Source organism: Macaca thibetana, chromosome 18 (genome assembly GCF_024542745.1).
Source record: "Macaca thibetana thibetana isolate TM-01 chromosome 18, ASM2454274v1, whole genome shotgun sequence".
In the NCBI taxonomy this organism is placed as follows: domain Eukaryota; kingdom Metazoa; phylum Chordata; class Mammalia; order Primates; family Cercopithecidae; genus Macaca; species Macaca thibetana.
This window is the reverse complement of record NC_065595.1, coordinates 30,903,933-30,929,844: the sequence shown is the minus strand read 5'-3', so window position 1 is coordinate 30,929,844 and position 25,912 is coordinate 30,903,933. Positions and strand designations below refer to the sequence as shown.

The window sequence follows — 25,912 nt, the reverse complement described above, 5'->3', positions numbered from 1 at the left end:
TAGTAGAGATGGGGTTTCTCCATGTTGGTCAGGCTGGTCTTGAACTCCTGAACTCAGGTGATTTGCCCACCTCGGCCTCCTAAAGTGCTGGGATTACAGGCATAAGCCACTGCACCAGGCCTTAAATCTGTCTCATTTCTTTGTATATCTTTCCTGCATTTATAATTTTTAAAAATTATCAAAACACCATAACCATATCACACAAAGTTAGAAAACTGAGAAAAGAAAAAAAAAAAGCCATCCACTCATAATGTCATGATTATAACAACCATTTTGGTGCGTTCTCTCCTAGTTTAGTGTCTCTCCTTAGCTAAAGGCAGAGTGAGTGTGAAATATGAGTTCCATTTTTTGTTTTGCTTTTTCTCTTTAACATTGTGTCATGAACATTTTTTCCCAAGGAATTCTATGGTTCCCATGGATCACTCTACTGTCTGTTGAATATTGAAGAATGGAATTTCTTTAGAACTGTCCTTTTTTGTTTTTTTTTTGTGGGTTATTTTTTTAATTTTTATTTTTTACTTTAAACTTGAGTTTTAGCAGAGCTATTCCTTAATAAAAAGAGTTTGCCTTTCTCTCCCGACCCTCAACTTCGTATCTCCCATGTAGCCATTTTTGTCCTGGATTTTGGTACCCAGGTCCCTGGAGAGTCCCCACTTCTTCAGGGCTCTCCTGTAGCTGCCCCGCGTGGAAGGCACAGCAGTTGCTTCCTAGGCACATGTAACTTACGGGGATTCATATCCAACCTCTGGGATCAGGCCTTTTGCATCATCGTGGTAGACAGCACTGGAAGCAGCAAGGCCTGGACCAGTGCAAGCAAGACCTGTGGAATGAACATATGGGTCATTTAAAATGGGTGTGTGCTCTCTGTACCAGGTGACAGAGAGCATACAGCCCATCTGCAAGTGGCCAGGCAGGTGAGTGATGGTTTTTCATTTCTTGAAGAAGAAATGAAAGAACTGAATTAAGGGTTGTAGAGAAGTCTTAACTAACGATTACAGGAACGAATCCAAAGTTGCATATACAAAACCATGTGTGGTATACTTTTTGGGAAATTTAAGGGATTTTCAAGGGTGATTTTTATTAGTTTGATTTTCTATTTCCACTCTGACTTCGAGACTAGAGGCAACTCCATCATTTTCAGGAGTGACCTAAGTCAATCACGTTGGTCTTCCAGCATTTGCTATGAGCTCTCAGAAGCTTCCAGAAGTGGGAAGTAATAGAGGCACTTTGTCCCCTTCCCCCAATTTCTCCCTGAAGTGGCATGTTACAACAAAAGCAAGTGATGGGGTTCAGGACATGTTACCCCAAAATACAGCCACTTGACATTTGGGAAAGCTACAGGAGCAGAAAGGTCACTCTCACCTTCTCTCACCCTTTTCCCTTGAAGTAGATCTAAGATCCTTATTGAAGAGGTACCCTCTCTATAAAAGCCAAAGACAGAGACACCCAGAAGAATCTGAACAGATAGGCCCTGCTAAGTTCCCCCAGCTTATTATCATTGGATCATACCCTTTTGTCCGCTAATCATACTGCCCATGACTGTCCAGTCTTCATGAAACCTAAGCATAAATATGCACGTTTACCTGTTCCTTTCAGTTATCCTTTCTGAAATCTCCTATGTCACATAAAACATTTATTTAGAAAATCTGTATGCTTTTCTTTTGTTAATCTGTGTTTTGTTATAGGGTCTATTGGTCATGAACCTAGCGATGGGTGAGAAAAAAGTTATTTTTGTCATTCCCTGCACAAGTATTAGACCAAATTCTACACGAAAGCAATCAAATGACCTGTTCTTCCAAAGTCAGGGATGCGGGCCGGGCGCGGTGGCTCAAGCCTGTAATCCCAGCACTTTGGGAGGCCGAGGCGGGCGGATCACAAGGTCAGGAGATCGAGACCACAGTGAAACCCCGTCTCTACTAAAAATACAAAATAAATAGCCGGGCGCGGTGGCGGGCGCCTGTAGTCCCAGCTACTCAGGAGGCTGAGGCAGGAGAATGGCGGGAACCCGGGAGGCGGAGCTTGCAGTGAGCCGAGATCGCGCCACTGCACTCCAGCCTGGGCAACAGCGTGAGACTCCGTCTCAAACAAAACAAACAAAAAAAAAAACCAAAAAAACAAAAAAAACAAAGTCAGGGATGCTCCCACTCACAGACATGCATCAAGCCCCTTGCATCAGATGGGGACTCGGAGGGGGTGGAGTAACATCCTGATGGTGAGTCAGCGGCAGACCGCCCCCGCCCCACTGCCATGAAGTGGCAAGCCCAGAGTCAGATGGATTTCATACTCTAGGCTGCACTCCAGAGGGGCTGGGTTGCTGGGCTGGCTGGCTTCTTAGACCTTGTTTTCACGGGTGGTGGGTATTGTAACAGCTTTCCAGTTAACCACGTTGATCAGCATTCTTTTCACCAGTGAAAAGTTAGAAATTACTTCTATCACCTCATAAGTTAATTCTGGAGCCCTCCGACTTAAATTTTGAAATCAAGTGGTTAGTGCTTCAAATGCTAACTAGCCACTCTCAGGATGTTGACTTACGTCATCTTACAACTAGAAACAACCAAAATGCCCACCTTCATGAGACTCGTTAAGGAAAATTTGGTGCAATCACACAATGGAACAGTGTGCTACTGAAGTAAGCAAATAAGGAAGCTCTCCAGGAACTGGTGGAGAAAGACCGGCCCCCACCCCAAGATATAGGGTTCAGGGAAAGATCAAGGTGCAGACATCTGAGGAAATAATTTGCTGCATTCTATGGAGCTGGAGGGGAATAATGGTTTGCATTTGTATTTGCTATAATTGCATAAAGAGCCTCTGGACAGATACGCAGGAAACTAGTAAGTTACCTCTGGGGATCAGGGTAGGGGTAGAAAAGAGGATTGGAAATAGGGCCAATAGGGGTAGTAGTGGAAACAAGACTTTTCACTGTAATACATTTCATATTGTTTTGATGGTTTTACCATGTGAATGTATTACCTATTCTGAGCAAGTAAATATATAAGCTATTTTCACATGGATACATCATACTGTTTATACCACAGCATTTTAAAGTAAATTACAGCAAAGACAATATGGCCATGGTGCTCAGCCCTGCCCTTTCTTTAAGGTAGCACTTGTCAAACCATGGGGCCACGAACTCAACATCACAGGATAAACTTATCTTGCTGGGTAACCTGGCAGGGAAACAGACTTAGATATATTCTGATTAAAATATAGCTTTGCAGGAAAGCCTTTCTGGCTCCCTGTACGCAACCAGCCACTGAGCTTCAGTTCTGTGGTGTGGGATGAGCTGTCATCAGGTGTTCTTGGATCCCAATGTTATGTAAAGGTGGGTCCAATGGGGTTCTTAGACTTTCTATGGCAAACTTCATTTGGTATCCAAACACCTCTGGGAAATAGGATTATCCCTTTTTGACACAAGAAGGATCTCAAAGGGCAAATAATTTGATTAAAGCAATTTGATTGAAGTAACTCCCAGGTCCGCATTTTTATTCTGACCCACCATCAGTGGCTAGGTTATAGGAATAACTTACGTATTTCTGCATGTAGTTATTTGAGGCAAGAGCTGTCATTGTTTTACTCTTGACTTTTTTTTTTTTTTTTTTTTTTTTAAATGTACTGCCATTTTTCCTGAAGGATTTAAGGAAAGCTTTCACACATTAAAAAAGAAGGTCTAGGAAATTGAAATGTGGCTGTACCCTCTCTCGCAGCCATGGCTCAAAGACGGCCCCCAGGAGTTTGCCCGGTCTTGGTCTTGCGGTCCCTCTAGACACTGCGAGGGCACAGCAGTGAGAGGGATGGGGGAGAAGGGTGGGCTGGCAGTGATCACATTTCTGTTTATAAGGAGAGATGGGAAAATTGCCTACAAGTGGAGAGATTCTTCCTTTTCCCTAGTAATTTGCAAAGAAAAACTCTGAGCCTTTTCAAGAGAGTGAGATGTTAGTTGAGCATTGTTCTTTATCAGTGATTTCTCCCTCTGACTCACCTCCTCCCATATTCTCAGTGGACAGTAGCTGTCACCCTATCAAGGGTGTGGCACCCCAGGACCACCTCTCAGTGCCATTTGCATTCTGATCTCAGTGGCTGCTATTTGCATTGACCTGATGCTCATCTAGGAACCATGATGTGGCATTTTCTTGTTTGATTCTCATCTTCACGGGAGGGAAGATCAGAGAGGTGAAAGTGATGATGAGACCTAGCTCCAAGACGGAACCCTTGATTGACCCAGGATTCTACAATTCTATTTTAAAAGAATACCAAAAGTTGCCTCACCTATATGAAATGTCATGTGTCAGGAAAGAGTGTTTCACAAGTTAGGCTACATGCCAAAATTCCAGAATCTTCTGTGCTTAGAACCCAGGTCAGGAACTCTTTCTGCCCAGCCAATGTCGGGAAGAGTCTCGGGGTTTGGTTCCATCTACAGCTTCTCACTGGCAGGGCCAGGTCTGATTTGCTGCTGTCCCCAATGCCAGGTGCAGGCAGGTGGCTTCACAAGCATGTGCCCTGTGCCGTGGGTCAGGGCCCCAGAGCCAGAAAGCCCTGTGCTTGGTTTAATGCTCTGCTGTCACCAGCTTGGAATCCTGAATAATTTGTCTTTTTTTTTTTTTTTTTTTTTTTTTTTTTTTTTTTTTTTTTTTTTTTTTTTTTTTTTTTTTTTTTTTGTCTTTAAAAAATTTTTTTTTTCACTGTGGTAAAATGTGTATAACATAAAATTTACCATTTTAACCATTTTTAAGTGTACAGTTCAGTGGCACTGAGGGACATTCACAATGTTCCACAGCCATCACTGCCATCCATCTCCAGAACTTTTTCATCACCCCAAACAGAAATGCTGTACTTATCAATCAATAACTCCCCCATGCTCCCTTTCCCCAACCCCTGGTATCTTCTATTTTACCTCTATCTCTGCAACTATGACTACTCTAGGAGCCTCATATAAGCAGAATCATACAGTATTAGCCTTTTGTGTCTGGCTCATTTCACTTAGCATAATGTCCTTAAGGTTCATCCATGGTGGTGCATGAATCAGAATTTATCATTCTTTTTTTTTTTTTTTTTGAGACAGAGTCTCGCTGTGTCACCCAGGCTGGAGTGCAGTGGCGTGACCTCCGTTCACTGCAAGCTCCGCCTCCCGGGTTCACGCCATTCTCCTGCCTCAGCCTCCTGAGTAGCTGGGACCACAGGCACCCACCACCACGCCCGGCTAATTTTGTGTATTTTTAGTAGAGACAAGGTTTCGCTGTGTTAGCCAGGATGGTCTCAATCTTCTGACCTCGTGGTCCGCCTGCCTCAGCCTCCCAAAGTGCTGGGATTACAGACGTGAGCCACCACGCCAGGCCTTATTCTTTTTAAATGCTGAATAGTATTCCATCATATGGATAGACTACAGTTAATCCATCATGTGGATAGACTACAGTTAATCTATCGTATGGATAGACTACAGTTAATCTACCGTATGGACAGACTACAGTTAATCTATCGTATGGCAGTTAATCTATCCATTCATCTGTCAACAGACATTCGGGCTGCTCCCACCTTGTGGCCATTGTGAATAATGCTGTTATAAACATTGGTGTACAAGTTGCTATTAGTTTTTAATTATTTAAAAAAGATTATTTTAAAAATTGTAGATAAAAACCATTAAAACCCAAGGCTGATGGGAAGAAAAGGCAAAAAAAAAAAAAAAAAAAAAAAAAAAGGATATTGAATGATAACATACAGGGAATATCTATTTCTTCCTTATTCCTTTATGTCAATCTTTTCATCCATAACCAGTTATCAGATACCTCATAGATTTAATAATAGCTTTAGGGGTGGGAGGAGAGGAATGAACACACACTAAATATACCTAGTAAGAACATTTAAAAACAATTTGAAAATATTTAAAAAGTCTATCTTGGAGTGGGGGTAAGAGGGTTCATTCTACCTTCTCGGTTAACCCACCTTTCCTGGCTCAGTCTCCATCCCCAGGGGTTGGGAATTTGGGACCTGGTACAAGTCCCTGGAGGGCGTGACAGGGGCTGAGTGCCCCCAGGAAGTTTCCCAGGGCCCTGGAAGGTTTATAGGAAAGCCACCTTGGGGTCATTTCCTCCCCTCTACCCTCTGGCCCCATTCGCTGTACTGAAGTGAATTCCAGTAAGATTAACACCCTTGATAAGGGAAGAGAGATGAAAAGGGAGGAGCTCTTCGACTTGGCCCTGGGAAATACACTTCTGTCTCTTGCCATCTTGGAGGGACAGCAAGAGCTGAGCTGCCAGGGAGTAGGGGTTGGGCTGTAAAGTGAGGCTTCCTTCAGTCCCGCACCTCCACTTCCTTATATTAGGAATTTTAACAAAAGGAGGAACATGAAACCAGATAGTAATAATCTACCAGCCTTTTATAGTGTCCTGGGAAATCTGCTTGAGAAGCCACATGCTGAGGGTGAGTCACAGGGGTCCAGCCTCGCATTGGCTGGGAGGATCTCCTGATCCCTTGGAAGAAAGCTAGTCTTGCTCCTGTTGGAAGGGAGCAGACCCAAGGGTCGCAGTGATTGCCTGGCTCGGTGACACTGGAACGCATGTCTACCACCGTGGCCTCCCAGCTTCTGATCAGCCCCTGGCAGGCAGTGCGTGTGGCTTCTCGAAACTGTCTGTGAAGTTTGGAAGAAAGTCCTGACTAGGTTAGGAAAATAAGAAAGTCCATGGCACAGCCAACAAAATATGTGTGACTGTCTGCCTCATAAAGAACAGGTCACGAAGTCTGCACCTGGTTCCAATTATCCGACTCATCCATCCCGGGGTGGCAATTCTCATGTGATTAAAAAAGTGTGAAGGCTTCTCAATCCTGCAGAAAAATCACACTTTCCATAGTAGCAGCTCATTCCTGGTTTGGAGCTTAAGACTGGGGCCTGGCCGGCAGGTCAGTGCTCTGAAATTCTAGAAGGGAGGATTTACCAGCTCTCCCATGGCAACTGGAACTTGACTGACCACAGTGACCACAGGCTCCTATCTTCTGGGTCAGGCCTCAGCCAACTCTTTTGCTCCCCTCCATCTCTGCGGGCCTCCTCTCTCTGTTTACCATGGACACATCTTTTCCATTTTCTGGAAGCATTTTGAGAAAAGGAGTCAAGAAATTATCGCTGTTTTTTTTTTTTTTTTGAGATGGAGTCTCACTCTTTTTGCCCAGGCTGGAGTGTAGTGGTGTAATCTCGGCTCACTGCAACCTCCGCCTCCCAGGTTCAAGCAATTCTCCTGCCTCAACCTCCCTAGTAGCTAGGATTATAGGCACGTACTATCATGCCTGGCTATTTTTTGTATGTTTTAGTAGAGATGGGGTTTCACCATGTTGGCCAGGCTGGTCTCAAACTCCTGACTTCAAGTGATCCTCCTGCCTCGGCCTCCCAAAGTGCTGGGATTACAGGCATGAGCCACTAAGCCCAGCCACGAAGTTTTCTCTAGCTCTGCATACAATGCATTCTGGGCAATACAGATCTGTTATAGGGGCTTGGGGAAAGGGGGTGGGGAAGGCAGACACAATGTCCTAAAATACAGGAGCTGGAACAATAAGGACTGGCATTTAAAAAAAAGTTTTAATAAACACCAGCTTTGGTGCCTCATTTCATTTACTCCTTACCACAAATGACCGGAGATAGTTTCCTGATTTTATAGGTGAAGGCAGGTTAAGTAACTTGTCCCTGTCCACATGTGTCGTAAGTGGCAGCACTAACATTCAGCTGAGCCCTATCTCAGCCCAGGGCCCATGTTCTATCACTAAGCTACCCCCAAAAGGACTTTGGAGAGCACCTTGCTTAGAGCTCTCATTTACCCAATGCATTGGAGGCTCCAGGGTCCCAAGGGACTCCCTCAAAGTCATGTAATTAGCTAATGAAAAAGCTGGGATGAGAAGCCAGATGCGCTGTCTCCTGGTGCCAGGGTAACGTGATTGAAAGAGCTTGTGCCTGTGCCCTTAGAGTCGGGGTGACCTCAGGCAAGCTGATGATTGCTGAGCTGCCAAGTCTCCATCCGTAGAACCAGCATGGAAGAGACCTACCTCATAGTTTCAGTGAGGGTTAGATGCAAGAGTCCACACAAAGCTCCCAGTATTGAACCTGGCACTTGTTAGAGACTTAATGCAGTTACTATTATTATTTACTCAGGCAATGGTACCATCCTATTTCACTCACACAGTTTCTCCTTGTTTGCTAAGATAATAACTAAGTCTGTTTCCATGGCTGGAGAGGGGCGGAACTGGGCACAGGGCAGGCCCCTGCCGACCCTTTTGGATCAGCAGAGGGAACCTCTTACTTGGCCCATGGTTTGGAGTAATAATCAAAACCCATGCTTGGGGTCCGAGAACTAGGCTGAGCCTTAGGCTGGAGCCGACCTACCATGAGGGAGATGACAATACAGTGACCAATGTCCCAGGTTGCACAGGACAGAAGGGTTTCCCGGGACGTGGACCTTTCAGTCCTCAAACCAGTACATTTCTGGAAATGGTTGACCACATGACTGCAGCAAGTTGGGGCCAGGGTGAATACCCTTGGGCCTCGGTAGAGCGAGGAGTGGCTTCCAGAAGAGAGTTTGGGGCATCCCAGTGGCAGTGTCTGGGGTCACCCTGGAGAGTTATTTCCTGGTGAAGGTGAAGGGCTTTGGAGCAATGAAGGCATTCCTGGAAAAAGGAGCCTGTGGGCCTTAAACTCCTGTGGGGCAGGGAAGCCAGGCCCCTCTTGGACCCCTAGAACACTGAGTTCTGATATTGAGGTCCCCAGGATTGGGGTGCTGCAGAGACCTGGGAGAACAATGTCTTGAAGATGGCCTCTCCTGGGCTTTTGATGGCAACATTCTCCTCTCAGCATAGATTCTGGGAACAGTGAGGCTCCCTGGCGCCCCCTAGGGCCCAAAGGCTGGAGCAAGCCCGATGGGGAAAAGGCACTGCAGGGCCCTGGGCCTTGGAAGAGACATCCTCTCATGGGCCTCCATTCCCCCATCTGTGAGACGCCTAAATGACTCAGGACCTGTTTAGCTGAGATAGTGGGGGAGGCAAAGCAAAGACACTGATACTACTTTGTCTCTTTTTTTCTTTTTCTTCTTTCTTTTTTTTTTTTTTTTGAGATGGAGTCTTGCTCTGTCACCCAGGCTGGAGTGCAGTGGCGTGATCTCGGCTCACTGCAACCTCTGCCTCCTGGGTTGAAGTGATTCTCCTGCCTCAGCCGCCAGAGTAGCTGGGACTACAGGTGCGTGCCACCACACCTGGCTAATTTTGTATATTTTTAGTAGAGATGGGGTTTCACCGTGTTAGCCAGAAAGGTCTCGATCTCCTGACCTGGTGATCCACCTGCCTTGGCCTCCCAAAGTGCTGGGATTATAGGCATGAGCCACCATGTCCAGCTCACTTTCTCTTTAAATTCCGTGAGAACTGCCCTATTTCAAAAAAAAAAAAAAAAAAAAAAAAAAAAAAAAAAAAAAAAAAAAAAGCCAGGTGCAGTGGCTCATTCCCATAATCCTAGCACTTTGGGAGGCCAAAGTGGGCAGATCACCTGAGGTCAGGAGTTCAAGACCATCCTGGCTAACATGGTGAAACTCCATCTCTACTAAAAATACAAAACTTAGGCGGGCATGGTGGTGCATGCCTGTAATCCCAGCTACTCGGGAGGCTGAGGCAGGAGAATGGCTTGAACCCAGGAGGGAGAGGTTGCAGTGAACCAAGATCATGTCACTGCATTGCAGCCTGGATGACAGAGTGAGACTCCATCTCAAGAAAAAAAGGAGCAAATGGCTCATGATCACGGCCCAAGATCATGAAATCTTTGTCAATCTGTGCAATTCAGGAACGCAGGACAGAAAATAGTCTTGATCTGTCCTCTCTCACCCTCAATGAGCACAATTTCCAGCTGCTTCCCCAGCAGTTTGGCAAAATAGACCAGTCAGAAGTTTAGGAGTTTAGGAGTCCAGCTTTCTGTCCTGGCTGTGCCTGTTCCTGTTCCCAAGTGTCCTTTTCACATGTCTGAGCCTATGTCCCCATCTGTGAAGGGCGGTGGCGCGGGGCATTCCTATTCTGATTCTCTCAGAGGGTGTTGCAAGAAGCAAATATGAAAGGGATTTGAAAAGGATAAAGTTCCACTCATACTTAAAGGATTATTATTTACTTAATTCCTTGAAAGAAAATCACAGTGGGAACTTCCTTGGGCCCTGGAGGGTTGAGTTTTCTGGGGACAATTTCAATGTTATCTGGAGGAGCTTCTACACATGCCTAGCTGGTGGGGAACCCACATCCGGGAGACATACTCGCTCAGCTGCATCTCACTGTTATACGAACGGGCCAAGCGTGGCCTCAGTGGCTTGGCCTAACATGTTCCTGTCTTGTTCATTTATTCACAGCAGTCTAGGACCATTAGCCCAAAGCCGGCCAGTGCTAAACTCGAATTCTTACACATCCAATTGCTTGGAATATCATCCAAATAAACATACAAAGGGTCCCTGACTTACAATGGTTCCATTAAAAATGTTTCAGCTCTACAATGGTGCAAAAGCACTGCGCATTCGGTGTGCTCTCCGACCTTCCATGGGGCATTCCGTGCGCTCTCCGACCTTCGATGGGGTATTCGGTGTGCTCTCTGACCTTCGATGGGGTTAGACATTTCCAGCTTATGACGGGCTTGGCAGGAGGCAGCCCCATCGTAAGTTGGGGGGCATCTGTATTTCTGGCCATTTAGAGCCCACCTATTTTGCATATCCCAACATCTGCTGACCATGGATAAGACAAACCCCGTGGCTGTGAAGGACCCCACATCGCTGCTGCCCTTTAGAGCTCTCGGACCCAGGGACTCCCCACCTTGTGGAGGGACATCACCCAGATAATTCCCCCTTCTTCCCCAGGAGCTCCCCAGCCCTAGCCCTGCTCCCCTTCTGGGTGGTGGTCTTGCCTGCCAGCTGTGGAAGGTCCCTTGCCGGGAGGGACACCCCCTCTCCTCGGAGACTGTCCAAGTGCCACCCAGTAGAGCTTGTTGCGTGTTGCTGCCTCCCATGGTCTGGTGTCTTCCTGGATCAAATCTGACATTCTCAAACTTACTGCACTCCCTCAGCCTGCTCCTGAGTCAAAAACATCTCAGACACTTTTCCAGTGGTTCAGTGTAGGTGCTGTGTAAATAAAGCCTCCTTCATCTGGAAGTTCTGCACTCCTCAGGGCCCGAGGCCTTTGGGGTGGGCAGTGACTCCTGGAATCCAGGACAGAAACCCAAACCCAGATGCCCAGGCTCCAGGCTCAGGTGACATCTGTGGTTAGACACCTGCAGCTGGAGGTGGGAATGGCCAGAGGAGCTGCTAGGGCAAGGGTAGGAACTAGGGCAGACAGGCCTCCAGGGTGCCGTTGCTGGAAGGGTAGAGCTTGGCAGGTAATCTTTCCAAGAGAGTTCACTGGAGAGGGTCCCACAGAGATCCGCAATGCAGCAACTTCATTTCATAGAAAAGGAGATTGAAGTCTGGGAAGTTGTGTGAAGTGACTTGCCCTGTTCACATGCTAATCACAGGCAAAGCTGGGGTGCCTGATAATGACTCTTGAACCAGTCCTCTGCTTAAACTCGCAGCGGGCCCGTTTGTACCAGAGAGTGAGTTACATGATTTGCCATGAGCACAGTACTTGCAGACTGGCCATCATCTTTATCTTACAGCTATAAAATCAGAATATCCCCTCCCCTGGCTGCTGTGATTGGTTCCGGGTGGAAAGTATTTCAGCAGAGCTGGTGATGATCAATGCCACTTTTCCTGTATTACTGAGAGTAGGGCACGTGTTCTTTCTAGCTGTGCACAAACCTGGACAGTGAGGGCCTGGACCTGCCATGCAACTCTTGCCCCACATAGAGACAGAAAATAAAGACAGCCCAGAGGGCAAACGCAGGAGACACAGACTGAATTCCGGTAATATTGTTTGAGCTCCCAGATCAAGCTTCACCTGAAGTTCTCCTGGGACTTTCTAGTCGTGAGAAATTCTTTTCATATAACGAATTTGAGTCAGATTTTCTCTCTTTGTAGCTTTGGCACTGGGGTGCCAAATTGGCCATCCCCCTGTAATTATTTTCCACTCCTATTCTTCAGCCATGGTTCTTTTGATCATCATAGTCATCCAATGCATCTCTTGCCAGACCCTAAAGTTCAGCCTAGTTGAATAAATATTTATTGAATTTCTACTGTATACCAAGCCCCCTGTTACACTGTGTGAGAGAAAGATTATTAGGACATAGTTCCTGGTTTCAAGGAATTTATAGACTCAGAACATGTTATTAAGTGAACCATAACACACAGTGATATGTGTACTTATGCAAGTCCATGCAAGGTCCAGAAACATACCTAGGAAGAAGGAATTCAGTCTGGGGAGGTAAGGGAGCTATGAAGGGGAGGGGACACTGGAACAGGCTTCTGAATGATGAGCGTGAGGCTGGAGGCGAGACACTACTGAGCAATGACTGCTTTACCCCAGTCTTTGTTGACCTTGCTTAGCTGACTGGCTGTTTGGCTTCCTTCCCCACAGGCTAGTTCTTGCCTGTGCACAGTAGCTCCTGTAGAGAAGCTTGGATCAGTTCCTCGGGGGATGAGCTCAGGGCCATTCGGCCATATGGGCCACCCTGGGTTTTTTTTAGCTTGGAGAAGAGATGAGTATTCTAAAGTGTATATTTTGGGGCTTTGGTATTTGTGTTTATACACCTAATGATTTCTATATGGAGAATAAGAAAGGATTACATCTACTTTGTTGGGCTCGGAAAACTGAGATAGGACCAGATATGGGGAGACTTCATTAGACCCTTGATATTATCCTGGATGAGCTGCTCAGCCTCCCTCCTGCATTCGTGCCCCACCCAGCCCTACAGCCCCTGGTGCCTGGGCATTACTAAACTGTTTGCTATTCTCAGAACACATTAACCCTCTCCTCCTCCATGTCTCTGCAATGCTGCTCCCTCTCCTAGGAAGACCTTCCTTCCTTCCTTCCTTCCTTCCTTCCTTCCTTCCTTCCTTCCTTCCTTCCTTCCTTCCTTCCTTCCTTCCTTTCTTTCTCTTTCTTTCTTTTCTTTCTTTCTTTTTTCTCTCTTTCTCTCTCTCTTTCTTTCTCTCTTTCTCTCTCTCTCTCTCTTTCTCTCTTTCTCTCTCTCTCTCTTTCTCTCTTTCTCTCTTTCTTTCTTTCACAGGGTCTTGCTCTGTCACCTATGTTGGAGTGCAGTAGCATGATCATGGCTCACCACAGCCTCGACCTCCCAGGCTCAGGTGATCCTCCTCCCACCTCAGCCTCCCAAGTATCTGGGACTACAGGCAGACACCACCATGCCCAGCTAATTTTTTGTATGTTTTTGTAGAGATGGGGTTTCACCATATTGCTCAGGCTAGTCTCAAACACCTGAGCTCAAGCGATCCACCCACCTCAGCCTCCCAAAGGGCTGGGATCACAGGCATGAGCCACCACACCCCACCAGGCCTCCTTCTTGTCACCGTCAGGGTGACTTCTTGTTCTCACACTTTACGCAGAGTGCTACTTCTGGAACCTTCTGCTCCTTCCTGGGAGACCCATGTATTCCTCCTCTTATGTTCCCACAATCCTTCATACAATCTGTGGAGAGAAGGGTGAGGAGGGGGACCTAATGACAAGAAAGTGTGAAATTGAGAAAATAGGAGGCTCTGCAGGGCCAAGCCCAGGGACACTCTGCCAAACGGAATAGTCCATTCCCCTGCCATCAGTCAACAGTGCTCAGCACTATTGCCCATTGAGGGTTCTGTTTAGAATGACATCATTTGTCCCCAGAGATGCTATCAAGGCCCTTCTGGAAGGCCTAGCCCAAGTGGACAACCCCTGCTCAACCACACAAACGACTCATAAGCTACCTGCTACCCCAACATCACAGTTGTTATTAGATTGTGTTGTTATTGGCAGCACAGATGTCTCCTCTCTGAATTGTCAGTTCCTTAGGACTAACTTATAGCTTATAGAGTTATTCAGCAGGCATTCAATAAATAAATAGATGTTGAATAAGTCAGTGAGTTAGTGTGTAGGAATGAATACATGAACCCTTCCCATGGATGGAGAATGGTGATCAAAAAAGAAATTAATAGAGAACCAAAAACCTGGGCTCTGATCAGTGTAATTATGGGCAAGCGCTCTGACCTTTGGAAGCCTTTTCTTTCTGAGGATGAGGATGGTGGGCCCTTGAGCTCAGGCTGCAAAATGTTGACCCTAAGAGCACCGACCTTTCTTACAATGGCAAGTTTTCCCAAGTGCAGTCTGCTGCCTCCGGAAATGCTCTCTTAGACTGGTAACTTCCTGTTGGAATCCTGCATGGGGTGGAGAACCAGGATCCACTCCCCCCATCCCCTTTGTAATGCAAAGGTTTTTCTCGTTGACTTGCCGATAGTCCCACTACTGGTTAAAATGGAGCTGAACATCCCATCCAGTTCTCTTTCTACAAGACCATGTTGCCCCATCACACTGATAATACCTGAAAATCGGTAACCATTTGAAATACGCCAAGAGTACTCCACAGACTCCACTTTGCAGTCAACAGCCAAAATGCCAAGCAAAGCTAGAGGAGATAAAGGAACGTCAATCAATCTTGTTGAAGATGTAAAACCAGGAAAGGGACTAGAGAGACTCCTTGACACCCATTTTGGGTCAGAAGAAGAAGTGAGAGAGAAACTGGGAAACGGAAATAAAGGAAAGGGAGAGTTTGAAAAGAACTTATTATTAGAAACCAGATGGATGAACTCTGGGGTCTCTTTCCTGCCCAGTGACTTTTCTTGAGCCCTTCCCAGTGACAAGGTGTGGTTCTTGGCCGAGGAGCCTTTCTTGGCTGTGGCATGAAAGGGAGGGATGCTGGGCTAGCAGTTTTCTGGGTCTTGGGGTTTCAAAGTTGAGAGGGCAGAAGGCTATCCTTTTAAGCTTGTGGCCGTGCACAGCTGACATCTGATGAGTTGAAGCATCCAAGAGGCTCACCCTTCACCCCATGGTTGGGCCTAGAGCTATTCTCAAGAATGAGAGGAACCAGAGAAGACTTTAGTGTCAGATGTCCAGGCCAAAGAGTTAGGAGTTTAGTTTTCTTGGTTCTGTCACTCCAAGACATTCTGACTACAGCAAAGTTGTTGAAGGTGTGGCTCTGAGGTTACATATTAGAGCATCATATGGAAAATTTAAACATATTTAAGACTTCATGAAGCAGACACTGATAATTGGCTACCCCTAAAGGCTCTCTCAACCCCGATCTCCCTTGCCATTTCTTACCATCAATGCAAGAATTGTTAAATATTTACTCCCATAGTATTCCTCACAGATAGGAACATGAGTCTTCCTTGCAGCCACATGATCCTGTTCTAACCATGAGATAGAAGCAGAAGTTGAAAGTTTCTGAGAAGCCTTATACTTTCATGATAAATGAAACCGAGAGGACCAACTTGGCATTTTCCTTCCTCGTCCCGTGTGCTATAAATACAAACATGATGGCTAGAACAGAGGCAGCCCTCGTGGTGACTATGAGGGAAAGCCAAGAAAATCACAATGACATCTGCCCGAACATGACTGACCCATTGAATCCAGGCCAGCAACTTTCTCTCTTGGAGCTTCTTGTCTTTTTTTAAAAACTCAACATTTGAAGGCATTATCATCAAAGTTTTTTTTTTTTTTTTTTTTTTTTTTCTGCTGAGCACAGTCATAATTGATTCCCAGAAAGTCTCAGTACCTTTAATATGCTAATGTGTATTTTGAATCTCCAAGAGGTGGAGAGAACATGCACCAATTCCAAACTTGTACGACTCAGATACCATTAAAAAAAAATTGTTATGGGATTAGTGTTTCAGGTACACCCCTTGGGAAACTCTGGGTTAGGGGATCACAAGCCTGATGTGATGGATGGACACTATGGGGGGGGGCCCATGTTCATGCCCTGGATAATCCTTTCCTTTGGCGCGTAAAGACCTGTCACTTGCTTCTAACCATCAGAATGTGGCAAAGTAGATGGGATGCCACCCCCATGATTATGTCACAGGATACAGAGTGGGAAAGAGAACAAGATATACCTACATAACACATATAGGTAGCTCCATCTTGCTAGCATGTGCTAGAGAGATTCTCCCACTGGTCTTGAAGCAGTAAATTGCTCTGCTGTAAACTGCCTACGGAGAGGGCCACACAGCCAGGAACTATGAGTGACCTTTAGGAGCTGAGGGTGTCAGTCATACAGCCACAAGAAACTGAATTCTACCAACAAACACAGGAGATTGGAAGGGACCACAGCTTCAGGTGAAACCACCACAGCACCGACCAACAGGGTAATTGAATTGCAGCCCTGTGAGATCCTGAGCAGAAGAATTAAGCTGTATTCAGAGTTCTGATCCGCGGAAGCTAGGAGATAATCTATGTGTGTGTTGTTTTAAACACTGAGTTTGCCGTCATTGTTACACAGCAATAGAAAACTAGTACACCCGGGAAAGTGCCGGCTCTCAATGCAATGCTGTGGCTTGTAGGTTGGCTGTTATATGGGGTCTGGGGCTGATGAAGTTCAGGCTTTCTCCTATAGTTCATCTGCTTTCCTTCCAGCACATTGTCCTCAAACACAGCTGCCCTAACCTAGCAAGCTCTTGCACATCCAAAACCCTCGATAAATGAAACTGCTCCAAATACAAGCTGCTTTGCCATGAGTTTTGTCACCTCTTACTGGCCTTAGAGTCTTTAGAAATACAAAGTTGCCTTGTACAGAGGGTTCGTTCCATGTTCCAGCTACTTGGAGAGAAATTGTCTTCCCTGGGGGGCTTGGACATTATTCTTGGAGACTATTTTGCCCCTCAGATTACAGAAGCTGGTTTCCTGGTATTTTGGTTATTTATCATTCTTTCCTGTTCTCATTTGAGATTCAAAATATATGACTTCCTGTGAAATTTCTGGAAGAGGAATTGATGGGTGAGAATAGCGAAGAGGCTTTGTGGGGTCCTTTTCACAGGGATATTTTCAAACTTTTTTAGTAAAAAATAGAGTCCATTTACCTGAGTTTTTAATATTTTGTCTTTTGCTCCAAATATTAAAGTCTGTGGCTTCAGACATCTATTTAGCATATGCGTATTTGCTACTTACTTGGTTATCCCTTTCATTAACTTTTTCTAGAATCCTGTTTCACCTGAGGCACAGAAGCTTTCCTTTGTTCACCGTTGCCAGCAGTTATTGGACTGTGGCTGGGATTACCTGTCAGAATTCACAGGTGAGCTCCACTCTGCACAGGGCCATGAGATCCTCTGCCCAATCCACCCTGGCTCCCCTCCATCTGTTCACACACATCTGTCTTCTTTTCTGTCAAGTCACAGATGGAAGATTTGTCTATATAGAGATTTAAAACTGCAGCGTAGTGTTTTTTTTAAAAAAAACAAACAAATCAAGACTATCACTAAAATCAGAGTGGAAAGACCAGCCACAAAGATTTTGTAAAATTCTACAAAAAGAAAAAAAAAAGACAAAGGGTTATAATACTCCTGTTATAAAATGTGCACTTACTTTTCAGTAAGAATTAAATGAGCACATTGAAAAATTGGGAGGACAGGACTGTGTAAATCTGAGAAAAGAAATATAATTGCCCAAGAACTATGAAAAGATAACGACATTCCAACTTACATTAATCAGCAAAATGCACATTTTATTTAAATTTAAATTTTACATTGTATTGGAACAGTTTTAGATTGGCAAAGAATAAACACAGTGATAAAACCAAGTGTAGGAAAGGTCTAGAAAATATGAGCGATTTCACATTCTACTGTTAGGACTGTAAATGGATACAACACATTAGGAAGCCGTGGTTGAAACTGCACCTGTGTTCAGTACTACCACTGATGAAGATCTTGGTGTTTTTTTGTTTGTTTGTTTGTTTTTTATTATACTTTAAGTTCTAGGGTACATGTGCACAACGTGCAGGTTTCTTACATATGTATACATGTGCCATGTTGGTGTGCTGCACCCATTAACTCGTCATTTACATTAGGTATATCTCCTAATGCTATCTCTCCCCACCATCCCCTCCCCACAATAGGACCCGGTGTGTGATGTTCCCCTTCCTGTGTCCAAGTGATCTCATTGTTCAATTCCCACCTATGAGTGAGAACATGCGGTATTTGGTTTTCTGTTCTTGCGATAGTTTGCTGAGAATGATGGTTTCCAGCTGCATCCATGTCCCTACAAAGGACATGAACTCATCCTTTTTTACGGCTGCATAGTATTCCATGGTGTATATGTGCCACATTTTCTTAATCCAGTCTGTCACTGATGGACGCTTGGGTTGATTCCAAGTCTTTGCTATTGTGAATATGCTGCAATAAACATATGTGTGCATGTGTCTTTATAGCAGCATGACTTATAATCCTTTGGGTATATACCCAGTAATGGGATGGCTGGGTCAAATGGTATTTCTTGTTCTAGATCCTTGAGGAATCGCCATACTGTTTTCCACAATGGTTGAACTAGTTTACAGTCCCAACAACAGTGTAAAAGTGTTCCTATTTCTCCATATCCTCTCCAGCACCTGTTGTTTCCTGATTTTTTAATGATTGCCATTCTAACTGGCATGAGATGGTATCTCATTGTGGTTTTGATTTGCATTTCTCTGATGGCAAGTGATGATGGGCATTTTTTCATGTGTCTGTTGGCTGTGGAATGTCTTCTTTTGAGAAGTGTCTGTTCATATCCTTTGCCCACTTTTTGATGGGGTTGTTTGTTTTTTTCTTGTAAATTTGATTGAGTTCTTTATAGGTTCTGGATATTAGCCCTTTATCTGATGAGTAGATTGCAAAAAGTTTCTCCCATTCTGTAGGTTGCCTGTTCACTCTGATGGTAGTTTCTTTTGCTGTGCAGAAGCTCTTTAGTTTAATTAGATCCCATTTGTCAATTTTGGCTTTTGTTGCCATTGCTTTTGGTGTTTTAGACATGAAGTCCTTGCCCATGCCTATGTCCTAAATGGTATTACCTAGGTTTTCTTCTAGGGTTTTTATGGTTTTAGGTCTAACATTTAAGTCTCTAATCCATCTTGAATTAATTTTCGTATAAGGAGTAAGGAAAGGATCCAGTTTCAGCTTTCTACTTATGGCTAGCCAATTTTCCCAGCACCATTTATTAAATAGGAAATCCTTTCCCCATTTCTTGTTTTTGTCAGGTTTGTCAAAGATCAGATGGCTGTAGATGTGTGGTATTATTTCTGAGGGCTCTGTTCTGTTCCACTGGTCTATATCTCTGTTTTGGTACCAGTACCATGCTGTTTTGGTTACTGTAGCCTTGTAGTATAGTTTGAAGTCAGGTAGCGTGATGCCTCCAGCTTTGTTCTTTTGGCTTAGGATTGTCTTGGCAATGTGGGGTCTTTTTTGGTTCCATATGAACTTTAAAGCAGTTTTTTCCAATTCTGTGAAGAAAGTCATTGGTAGCTTAATGGGGATAGCATTGAATCAACAAATTACCTTGGGCAGTATGGTCATTTTCACAATATTGATTCTTCCTATCCATGAGCATGGTATGTTCTTCCATTTGTTTGTGTCCTCTTTTATTTCACTGAGCAGTGGTTTGTAGCTCTCCTTGAAGAGGTCCTTTACATCCCTTGTAAGTTGGATTCCTAGGTATTTTATTCTCTTTGAAGCTATTGTGAATGGAAGTTCATTCATGATTTGGCTCTCTGTTTGTCTGTTACTGGTGTATAAGAATGCTTGTAATTTTTGCAGATTGATTTTGTATCCTGAGACTTTGCTGAAGTTGCTTATCAGCTTAAGGAGATTTTGGGCTGAGACGATGGGGTTTTCTAAATGTACAATCATGTCATCTGCAAACAGGGACAATTTGACTTCTTCTTTTCCTAATTGAATACCCTTTATTTCTTTCTCTTGCTTGATTGCCCTAGCCAGAACTTCCAACACAATGTTGAATAGGAGTGGTGAGAGAGGGCATCCCTGTCTTGTGCCAGTTTTCAAAGGGAATGCCCATTCAGTTTTTGCCCATTCAGTATGATATTGGCTGTGGGTTTGTCATAAATAGCTCTTATTATTTTGAGATACGTTCTGTCAATACTGAATTTATTGAGAGTTTTTAGCATGAAGGGCTGTTGAATTTTGTCAAAGGCCTTTTCTGCATCTATTGAGATAATCATGTGGTTTTTGTCTTTGGTTCTGTTTATATGCTGGATTATGTTTATTGATTTGCGTATGTTGAACCAGCCTGGCGGATAAGCTTTTTGATGTGCTGCTGGATTTGGTTTGCCAGTATTTTATTGAGGATTTTGCATTGATGTTCATTAGGGATATTGGTCTAAAATTCTCTTTTTTTGTTGTGTCTCTGTCAGGCTTTGGTATCAGGATGATGTTGGCCTCGTAAAATGAGTTAGGGAGGATTCCCTCTTTTTCCATTGATTGGAATAGTTTCAGAAGGAATGATACCAACTCCTCCTTGTACCTCTGGTAGAATTCGGCTGTGAATTCATCTGGTCCTGGACTTTTTTTGGTTGGTAGGCTATTAATTATTGCCTCAATTTCAGAGCCTGCTATCGGTCTATTCAGGGATTCAACTTCTTCCTGGTTTAGTCTTGGAAGAGTGTAAGTGTCCAGGAAATTATCCATTTCTTCTAGGTTTTCTAGTTTATTTGTGTAGAGGTGTTTATAGTATTCTCTGATGGTAGTTTGTATTTCTGTGGGGTCGGTGGTGATATCCCCCTTTATCATTTTTTATTGTGTCTATTTCATTCTTCTCTCTTTTCTTCTTTATTAGTCTTGCTAGTGGTCTATCAATTTTGTTGATCTTTTCAAAAAACCAACTCCTGGATTCATTGATTTTTTGGAGGGTTTTTTGTGTCTCTATCTCCTTCAGTTCTGCTCTGATCTTAGTTATTTCTTGCCTTCTGCTAACTTTTGAATGTGTTTGCTCTTGCTTCTCTAGTTCTTTTAATTGTGATGTTAGGGTGTCCATTTTAGATCTTTCCTGCTTTCTCTTGTGGCCATTTAGTGCTATAAATTTTCCCTCTACACACTGCTTTAAATGTGTCCCAGAGATTCTGGTATGTTGTATCTTTGTTCTCATTGGTTTCAAAGAACATCTTTATTTCTGCCTTCATTTCGTTATGTACCCAGTAGTCATTCAGGAGCAGGTTGTTCAGTTTCCATGTAGTTGAGCGGTTTTGATTGAGTTTCTTAGTCCTGAGTTCTAGTTTGATTGCACTGTGGTCTGAGAGACAGTTTGTTATAATTTCTGTTCTTTTACATTTGCTGAGGAGTGCTTTACTTCCAACTATGTGGTCAATTTTGGAATAAGTGTGATGTGGTGCTGAGAAGAATGTATATTCTGTTGATTTGGGGTGGAGAGTTCTGTAGGTGTCTATTAGGTCCACTTGGTGCAGAGTTGAGTTCAATTCCTGGATATCCTTGTTAACTTTCTGTCTCGTTGATCTGTCTAATGTTGACAGTGGGGTGTTCAAGTCTCCCATTATTATTGTATGGGAGTCTAAGTCTCTTTGTAAGTCTCTGAGGACTTGCTATATGAATCTGGGTGCTCCTGTATTGGGTGCATATATATTTAGGATAGTTAGCTCTTCCTGGTGAATTGATTCCTTTAACATTATGTAATGGCCTTCTTTGTCTCTTTTGATCTTTGATGTTTTAAAGTCTGTTTTATCAGAGACTAGGATTGCAAACCCTGCTTTTTCTTTGTTTTCCATTTGCTTGGTAGATCTTCCTCCATCCCTTTATTTTGAGCCTATGTGTGTCTCGGCATGTCAGATGGGTCTCCTGAATACAGCACACTGATGAGTCTTGACTCTTTATCCAGTTTGCCAGTCTGTGTCTTTTAATTGGACCATTTAGTCCATTTATATTTAAGGTTAATATTATTATGTGTGAACTTGATCCTGTCATTATGATATTAGCTGGTTATTTTGCTTGCTAGTTGATGCAGTTTCTTCCTAGCATCGATGGACTTTACATTTTGGCATGTTTTTGCAATGGCTGGTACCTGTTGTTCCTTTCCATGTTGAGTGCTTCCTTCAGGATCTCTTGTAGGGCAGGCCTGGTGGTGACAAAATCTCTCAGCATTTGCTTGTCTGTAAAGGATTTTATTTCTCCTTCACTTATGAAACTTAGTTTGGCTGGATATGAAATTCTTGGTTGAAGATTCTTTTCTTTAAGAATGTTTAATATTGGTCCCCACTCTCTTCTGGCTTGTAGAGTTTCTGCTGAGAGATTGGCTGTAGTCTGATGGGCTTCCCTTTGTGAGTATCCCAACTTTTCTCTCTGGCTGCCCTTAACATTTTTTCCTTCATTTCAACTTTGGTGAATCTGACAATTATGTGTCTTGGAGTTGCTCTTCTTGCGGAGTATCTTTGTGGCGTTCTCTGTATTTCCTGAATTTGAATGTTGGCCTGCCTTACTAGGTTGGGGAAGTTCTTCTGGATGATATCCTGCAGAGTATTTTCCAACATGGTTCCATTTTCCCCATCACTTTCAGGCACACCAATCAGACATAGATTTGGTCTTTTCACAAAATCCCAAATTTCTTGGAGGCTTTGTTCATTTCTTTTTACTCTTTTTTCTCTACACTTCTCTTCTCACTTCATTTCATTCATTTGATCTTCAATCGCTGATACTCTTTCTTCCAGTTGATCGAGTTGTTTACTGAAGCTTGTGCATTTGTCACGTAGTTCTCGTGTTATGGTTTTCATCTCTATCAGTTCTTTTAAGGTCTTCTCTGCATTGATTATTCTAGTTGTCCATTCATCCATTCTTTCTTCAAGGTTTTTAGTTTCTTTGCGCTGGTTACATAGTTCCTCCTTTAGCTCTGAGAAGTTTGATCGACTGAAGCCTTCTTCTCTCAGCTCGTCAAAGTCATTCTCCATCCAGCTTTGTTCCATTGCTGGCAATGAGCTGCGTTCCTTTGGAGGGGGAGATGCACTCTGATTTTTTGAATTTCCAGCTTTTCTGCACTGCTTTTCCCCCATATTTGTGGTTTTATCTGCCTTTGGTCTTTGATGATGGTGACGTACTGATGGGGTTTTAGTGTGGGTGTCCTTTCTGTTTGTTAGTTTTCCTTCTAACAGTCAGGACCCTCAGCTGCAGGTCTGTTGGAGTTTGCTTGAGGTCCACTCCAGATCCTGTTTGCCTGGGTATCAGCAGCGGAGGCTGCAGAAGATAGAATATTGCTGAACAGAAAGTGTTGCTGTCTGATTCTTGCTCTGGAAGCTTCGTCTCAGGGGTGTACCCCGCTGTGTGAGGTGTGAGGTGTCGTTCTGCACCTAGTGGGGGATGTCTCCTAGTTAGGCTACTCAGGGGTTAGGGACCCACTTGAGCAGGCAATCTGTCCGTTCTCAGATCTCAACCTCCATGCTGGGAGATCCACGCTCTCTTCAAAGCTGTCAGACAGGGGCATTTACCTCTGCTGAGGTTTCTGCTGCTTTTTGTTTAGCTATGCCCTGTCCCCAGAAGAGGAGTCTACAGAGGCAGGCCGGCCTCCTTGAGCTGTGGTGGGCTCCACCCAATTCGAGCTTCCTGGCTTTGTTTACCTACTTAAGCCTCAGCAATGGCGGGCGCCCCCCCGCCCCCCGCCAGCCTCGCTGTCGCCTTGCAGTTAGATCTCAGACTGCTGTGCTAGCAATGAGGGAGGCTCCGTGGGCGTGGGACCCTCTGGGCCAGGTGTGGGATATAATCTCCTCGTGTTCCGTTTGCTAAGACCCTTGGTAAAGCACAGTATTAGGGTGGGAGTTACCTGATTTTCCAGGTCTTGTGTGTATCAATTTCCTTTGGCTAGGAAAAGGAATTCCCTTCCCCCTTGTGCTTCTCAGGTGAGGCGATGCCTCGCCCTGCTTCAGCTCTCGCTGATCGGGCTGCACCTGTGGACCAGCACCAACTGTCCGACACGCCCCAGTGAGATGAACCCGATACCTCACTTGAAAATGCAGAAATTGCCCATTTTCTGTGTCGCTCAGGCTGGGAGCTGGAGGCTGGAGCTGTTCCTATTCAGCCATCTTGGGCGCCAACCCTTGGTGTGTTTTTTTGTTTGCTTTTTGTTTTTTGAGACAGAGTGTCATTCTGTTGCCCAGGCTGGAGTGCAATGGCATGATCTTGGCTCACTGCAACCTCTGCTTCCCAGGTTCAAGCAATTCTCCTGCCTCAGACTCCTGAGTACCCGGGACTATAGGTGCGCACCACTGCACCAGGCTAAGTTTTGTATTTTTAGTAGAGACAGGGTTTCACCATGTTGGCCAGGCTGGTCTCGAACTCTTGACCTCAGGTGATCCTCCCGCCTTGGCCTCCCAAAGTGCTGGGATTACAGGCATGAGTTAGCGCCACCGACCCCACTGATGCAGATCTTTTATTTCTTCCGATTGAGATGTATCCACCACATATTGCTGAACAGAAAACTTCCTAAACAATACGATTCCAGTTATCTAAAGCTCATAACATATGCATCTAAAGTTGCACACAATGTATGGTTAAATCTCCAAAACATACCAAGAGAAGGGTTCGTGAGGATGGTCTCAGTAGCTCTTTCTGGCTTGTGGGATTTGGGGATATCTTGTTCTCACCTCCCAAGTTTGAGAGACTAGCCTGTTCCCATCCATCCCTAGTTCAGTGACAATAGCCCACAGTCTTTCCCCTTCCCCTTCTGGTGTCTGGCTGACCTGCATTCTCTGGGCACGTTCACCATGGGAAAGAAGATTGGGTAGTGAGGCCATTCACAAGAAGCAAAGAAAACTTGGGTCTGTTGAGAGGAGAAGAGAAAAAACATTCATTTTAGATATTTTAAAGACATCTTTAAAAATATTGCCTAGCCTGTTGCCCAGGCTGGAGTGCAGTGGTGCAGTTTTGGCTCACTGCAGCCTCTGTCTCCTGGGTTCAAGTGATTCTCCTGCCTTAGCCTCCCAAGTAGCTGGGACTACAGGTGTGCACCACCACACCTGGCTAATTTTTGTATTTTTAGTAGAGATGGGGTTTCACCATGTTGGCCAGGCTGGTCTTGAACTCCTGACCTCAAGTGATCCACCCACCTCGGTCTCCCAAAGTGCTAGGATTATAAGAGTGAGCCACTGTGCCCGGCCACTAATTTTGTTTTTAAATTTTTTTTGTAGAGATGGCATCTCTCTATATTGCCGAGGCTGGTCTCAAACTCCTGGCCTCAAGCAATCCTCCCACCTCGACTTCCCAAAATGCTGAGATTACAGGCATGAGCCACTGCACCTGGCCTCATTTATTTTAATATCAAATAAAAACCTTCAAGAGCAGGAGAAGCTTCCTGAACTAGACTGCCCTAAGAAGAAGAAGGATTGTTGCCTATGTGAATTTTTAATTTTTTTTTTCTGTCTCTGGAACATTTATCTCTATATCCCATATCCTTATATTGAGCAAGAATCTTTTGAAATTTATTTGAGAATGAAAGCTTCACATATACAACTCAGCCAAACCACAGTAAGTTCTCTACCAGATGGTGCCCTTCCACGCCCGCCCCCCTAACAAAACCAGGATCCAGATGGGCAGTGGTCTGGGGCACAGAGCAAGTGCTTGAGCCCTGGGAGCTGTGGGTTGGGGGTGGAGTTTCCTCAGCTTTCCGTTCTGTTTTCTTGGAAACAACTGGGTTTATTTAAACTGCCTGGATGGAAATTTTTATGAAGAACAAAAACGAGAATTCAGAGAATCAGTTTGAGGTTTGTTCTCTTGGACTCCATATTCACTATAAAGGAAAACCTAAAAAGCAAAAATAAGTGAGCCTTGAGTTTTCTCTGGAGAGAGTAACAAGTGATACTCTATGGTCCTTTCTTCTGCTTAGGGGCTGAAAACCCCACAGTCCAGGTAGACCACACTGAAGTTGGTGGTAGGAACTCTGGTGACCTAAAGGGGTAGCCTTGATCCAGGCAGACCCAGGAGTGCCACCTCAAACTCTGGTTTTTGAAAGAAAACAGAGAAGGAATTTTTTATGTCAA

At 44.5% G+C, this 25,912-nt stretch overlaps 1 long non-coding RNA gene across 2 annotated transcripts in view; it reads left to right on the top strand.

The window, feature by feature from the left end:
- Window positions 1–25,912, top strand: part of LOC126941330 (uncharacterized) — an 87,775-nt gene that overhangs the window by 53,750 nt on the left and 8,113 nt on the right. For both annotated transcript variants that reach the window (XR_007721249.1, XR_007721250.1), the window contains exon 3: window positions 17,098–17,191. This is a non-coding gene — a long non-coding RNA (uncharacterized LOC126941330). The remainder of the gene's footprint in view (window positions 1–17,097; window positions 17,192–25,912) is intronic.